At 44.1% G+C, this 6,000-nt stretch overlaps 1 long non-coding RNA gene across 4 annotated transcripts in view; it reads right to left on the bottom strand.

The window, feature by feature from the left end:
- Nucleotides 1-4,844, bottom strand: part of LOC125123629 (uncharacterized) — a 31,734-nt gene extending 26,890 nt beyond the window's left edge. For all 4 annotated transcript variants that reach the window (XR_007134102.1, XR_007134099.1, XR_007134101.1 and 1 more), the window contains exon 1: nt 4,732-4,844. This is a non-coding gene — a long non-coding RNA (uncharacterized LOC125123629). The remainder of the gene's footprint in view (nt 1-4,731) is intronic.
- Nucleotides 4,845-6,000: the final 1,156 nt, after the last annotated feature.

Genomic DNA, 6,000 nt, shown 5'->3' on the forward strand with positions numbered 1-6,000 from the left:
GAGTTGTCCTTGTGGCTCAGTGGGTTGGGAACCTGACGCAGTCTCTCTGAGGATATGGATTTGATCCCTGACCTCACTCAGTGGGTTAAGGATCCAGCATTGTTACAAGCTGCAGAGTAGGTAACAGATGCATTTCAGCTCCTATGTTGCTATGGCTGTGGCGTAAGCCTCAGCTGCAGCTCTGATTCAACCCTCTAGCCCAGGAACTTCCTTATGCCTCAGGTGTGGGTATAAAAAATAAATAAATAAACATGTATATTCAAATATATATATATATATATACACACATATATATTCTCATTTTTTAGGCCAATTTGAGTCAAGGCATTTGCTAACTTATAGCAGAAAGTATCCTAACTTTAAAAATCCTCAGAATTCAATGCATGAAGAAAAAAGGCATTGGAAGAAATTTTAAAAGATCAGTTTAAAAACTAGGTTTTTGTGTGGTGGTTGAGACTTGAGAGCGGAGGGGAAAAAAGATGCTCTGATCCCAGAAATAGCACCTGACCCACTTATAAAAGACAAGAGGAGATCTAACCTAAGAAGTAGGCTGAACTTTGGAAGATACTTCTGGAACAGCTTGAGAGTAATAGGGGCCTTTTTGAGGCTGTAGGGAAAAGACTGACACGTGACATTTCTTCTCCCCCAGACAGCTTAGATTATTCAAGCCCTGGAACACTCAGAAGAAGGGGAAATTCTGAGGCTGGGGAAAAGCATGGTGAGCAGACATGTGGGTCCTTTCTGAACCACTGAAGTAAATTTCACCAAGGTGTAAGTTTCACCAAGTTGTAAGTTTCACTAAGAACAGCTTAGGTTCAGGCTTTTGTATTGAGGAGTGAGTTTAAGCTAAGACCAGGGATTTGTCACCCAGAGGTGTAGGCGCCCTGGACCTGAGGAATTCAAGGGCAAGAGGTAGCAGCAGCAGCACTGATCACTGCGGTTGAAAAATAAAGAGCCTGGTCTTCTTCCTGTGGATAGAGATTAGAAGCAAAGCGCAGAAACCAGGTAACCTTGGGTGGGAACATTCATTCCCAGCTCCAGATGTCTCCTTCCCAGGAGAGGGGACATCCATCGGTGTGACACTCCTAATTCCACTATGCACTCTCCTCCTCTCCATGCCAGGTAGGTTCTTAGATGTTTCTGGAGAAGGAGCCCAGGCTCTGAGGCATGGTTTCTTCCTGCCTCTCTTTCTGGAGCCAGCCTGAGAGCAGAGAGGAGGGCTCTGGACTGATGGTCCAGGTACAGGCATTGCAAGAGCAGGTCCTGCCTGGCTACCTGGTTCCTTAATCATGGTACCCAGGCTGTCATCATATAGCTGTCATCATATAGCTAAGCCAAATCCAATTCATTGTGTTTAACTTAAAATTATTTATTTGTTTTTAATTTTTGGAATATAGTTAATGTACAGTGTACTGTCAATTTCTGATGTACAGCAACCTGACCCAGTTTTTTATATATATATACACACATACACATCCTTTTTCTCATATTCCGTCATGTTCCATCACGAGTGAACCAATCCAGCTTTGATTAGTAATGAAGCTGATGGTATGATCTCTAAGTACTTGACTTCACATTTCTCCCTTAAGCAGATCTGAAATCAAGCACGTAAAGGGTGTGTTACTGATAGGGATGGCGTAGGACTGTTTCACAGGCGGTTGGTTGTAGAAGTCCCAAGAAGGGACCATAGAGAGGGACACCTAGGGAACTTTGGGAGACCTCTGTAAGTTAACAACAGCTCAAGAGGGCCATCAGAACCAGGCAGGCTTGCTGGACTGGTGGAGGCATGAAATATGCCTCAGGTCATTGGGTGGGAGATGGGATGAGGCCTGCATTCAGGTTCAGAACAAGGGCAGGAGTTTAAGGACCACCCTTCTGCTGCTTTTTTTTTCTTTCTTTCTTTCTTTGCTGTTTTTTAGGGCCACACCCCCAGCATATGGAGGTTCCCAGGCTAGGCGTCCAACTGGAGCTATAGCTTTGGGCTTCACCATAGCTAGAGCAACGTGGGATCCAAGCCGCGTCTGCAACCTACGCCACAGCTCACTGCAACACCAGATCCTTAACCTACTGAGGGAGGCCAGCCTCATGGTTCCTAGTCAGATTTGTTCCACTTTGCCACAATGGGAACTCCCCTTCTGCTGATTTGAATAAGCACCATGCCAGTCCTAGTTTGACCTTATAGGGTCAAACACTCTCTTACCAGATACCAAGGAGGAGCTACCACTCTAAGAAAGAGGAAGAAGAAGTGGTTTTTTCTGACCTCCACTCCCCTTGGATGATAAAACTGTAGCCCACCTAATACTGGGGGCAGAGCCTCCTTGCTTGCCCGCTTGCATCTCTCACAAGCGTCCCATCTTAATAAGTCTATTTCTTGCCTATCACTTTGTCTCTCGCTGAATTCTTTCTGTGCAGAGACATAAAGAAACTGAATCTCAGTAAGTCCAGATACCAGGTGAGTGAGTGTAATTTAAAAACTGTGGGTTCAAGACCCAATCTGGGTTCTGGCTAGGTTCAGACCATTAGTGCTGTTAGTTTCATTACTGTGGGGCCCCCTTAAATCCCCACAAAAACTAAGGGAGATGCAGAGCTATGTATAACTATGCATATGTTATATATGTTACATGCTATATGTATAACTGAATCACTTTGCTGTACACCTGAAACTAACACAATACTGTAAATCAGCCATAGTTCAATTTTTTTAAAAAATGGGCAAAGGTGTGAGTAGACATTTCTCCAAAGATACACAAATGACCAATAAGCACATGCAAAGATGCTCAACATCATAAGTTATTATGGAAATGTAAATCAAAACCACAATGAGATATCACTATATTTTTTACTAGAATGACTATAATAAAAATAATAATTTAAACACACACAGAAAATAACAAGGATTCATGAAGAGGTGGAGAAATTGGAACCCTCATGCATTGCTGGTAGAGTGCCTGGTGGAAAACAGCTGGGCAGCTCCTCAAAATGTTACAACATACAACTACCATATGCTACCAATGTTACAACATACAACTGCCATATGCTACAAATGTTACAACATACAACTGCCATATGTTACAAATGTTACAACATACAACTACCATAGGTTACAAATATTACAACATACAACTACCATATGTTACAAATATTACAACATACAACTACCATACCTAGCAATTCCACTCATAGGTATATATCTAAAAGAAAGCAGGGAATCTAGAGTTCCCTGGTGGCTCAGCAGATTAAAGATCTGGCATGGTCACTGCTGTGGCGCAGGTTCGATCCTTGGCCCAGGAACTCTGCATGCTGTGGGTGCATCCAAAAAGAAAGAAGAAGGGAGTCAAAGAATTAGAAACATTGCTATTTTCTATACCAGTATTTATAAGCAGCATTATCACAAGAGCCAAAAAGTGGAAACAACCCAAATGCCCATCAGCATATGAAAGGATAAACAAAATGTGAATACATAAATGGAATATTATCCGGCCATTAAAAAGTATAAAAATGTTCATATATGTTGCCACACTGATGGACTGTGAAAGCATTATGCTAAGTGAAACAATCCAAACATAGGACAAATATTTAATTCTAAATATATGAGAAACAGAGAATAGGAAAATTCATAGAAACAAAAAGTAGCATATAAGTTATGGGAGCTGGTGGTGGAGGTGCAGGGAACTGAGAGTTACTGTTTCAGAGGTTGGGGATGACCAAAAGTTTGGGAAATAGACAATAACAATGGTTTTGCAACATTGTGAAAGTATTTCTTATCACTAAATTATCCTCTTACAAATGGTTAAAATGATAAATATTGTTGTATACATTTTACCACCATTTTAAAAATATTCATTGGAAGGGGCTCATATTATTTGAATCTGGAGCTTTGTGTTAATTATTCCAACTAAGTTGTCACATGGCGCTGTCTGGAGACCCAAGACACTAGAGCTGAGCATATTTGGGGACAGAAAAATAAATGGAAGAAGGGGTTTAAATTCTCAGCCTGGTGAAGAGTGAGATCTTACAGATGGTCATGGCAAACATCAGAAACTTCTCAGAGCCACGTCTGAGCCTTTTATTCTGCTGGTTTCAACTACCTACAAACAAGCAGGGGCAGAATGCACTGGGTGTCAGCTTAAAACAAGCTTGCCAGGGGTCTGCTGCTCTTCTCCCTAAATTCCACTGCACCCAGGGGTGAACTAGGTATGGCCAGCTGAATGGTTCAATAGAAAACAAAAATGAAGAAATTCAAGACAAGGAGGAAGTCCTGTCCCTTGCACCTGGTTCTTTTCCCCCAAAAAGAAACCCTGATCTGATCTAGTCAGTTTCCAGGTCATACACAGGATGAGCCACCAAAGCAGGGCTTGGATAATCAAATGTCAGGCAGGAGCAGGTTATCTCCCAGCAAACACTGGCAGGGAAACGGGCGCTCCCCCGCCAGCCCTGGACTCGCTCTATCTACTTCTTGCACAAGCTCCATTACTGGAAGTCAGCTGCTGGCACAATTGCAGCCCCCGGGGAGCCACCCACTCGCTTTCCCAGAGCACCCTTCCCCCTTCTAGGGCAGAAGTCAGCCAACACGTTCCACTAAAGCAGTACACAGAATCAAACAGGCTTTCAGCTCAGTTGGTAAACAGCCGCTGCCCGGAGCCCTTTCAAGGGCCTCTCTCCACCCCTGCTGCCCTCGCCAGCCGTCTATTCCCTAAGTCCCTCCCCCACAAGCCCCCCCCAGTCAGCGACCTGAGGTCCGGGGGTCCTCCAGAAACCTGCTGCAGCCTTAGCCGACGTCAGTTTTCAGCAGGAGCACACAGAACAGAATGAAAGGAAAGACTCTACTACCCGAGACATTTCCATTTTTCACTCTAATTTTAACAAATGAAACTTTACTTAAATTTGCATTTTACCGTCTTTTCTCAATACACCGTGTCGCTCTTTCCAGAACCTCCAGAGAGTCTACAGTGCCCTCTGGTGGCTGAATGTTGCTATTGCACACTCCTCTTCAGAAATACCTTTTCCTCTCCTAATTCATCCTACGGTCTGTCCTGGAAGCGAAGAACTCATTTCTTAACCATCTAACCATATAGCTCAAAATCAAGATTAGAGGTGGAATTCTTCCCTTCTAGGTAAGACCGAGTGAAATAAATGTAAGGAATTAGTGCATGAGATAGTTTTCCTGTTTAAGCAGTTGATGTGCCTGTGAGTGTATTTATGACCTAGACAAAGAAGTTTTAGTTCAAATTATGAGGATGCCCTGTGTCTTTGATTCTTTTCCACTTGCTTTCTGAGCTACCTTCCTAGGTCCCTGAGACCTTCTTTGGGCCTAAGAGTCCTTAAGAACCAGGCATCTCTGCCTTCTGGATTTCCCTTTAGGCTGGGAATGCTCTGAACCAAGCTCCCCTTGGTTGACTCATGGGGTGAACTGGGGGGGGCTGGGGGTATGAAGACGAAGAGAAATGAGATGGCACTCCTTTGACCACCTCCAACTGCATCTGAGGCCACCTCAGAACCTGTTGACTTCCACCGGCTTACCCTGCAGATTTTCTACTCCGTGAATGCTTCCTGCAAGTGGAGTCTCAGTGGTGGCTTGAATGAAGGAGAAAAATCTGGGCATTAAGATAAACTGAACCACCGCTGATGGTTGTCTTTTAAGGGGAGACGTGAAATGGACTATTGTAACTGGATACCGCCTTGCGGGGGGAGTGTTGGGGGGTTCTTCATCCTTGCAGCCTTGTGTTATCTAGCACGAGCTAATGCACAGCATATGACCATTGCTCTGGAGGAGATGTGTGGTGGAGAAGAGGCCTCACACCAAAGGGGACATAAGGAGGGGCCTCCTTAACCAATGGGAACGCTCTGTGCAATGTGCGGTTGGCACAACCAAACTCTCTGTGCGTTCCTGAGGAGCCCCACCCAGAAAACAGAGTGGGTCTTCTCAAACCAGCAACCATAACTAAGATGATGTCATGGCTCCCGTCCCAGAAAATCGTATCTACATAGAGCATCTGCCAG

The sequence above is a fragment of the Phacochoerus africanus genome, chromosome 3 (genome assembly GCF_016906955.1).
Source record: "Phacochoerus africanus isolate WHEZ1 chromosome 3, ROS_Pafr_v1, whole genome shotgun sequence".
Lineage (NCBI taxonomy): Eukaryota > Metazoa > Chordata > Mammalia > Artiodactyla > Suidae > Phacochoerus > Phacochoerus africanus.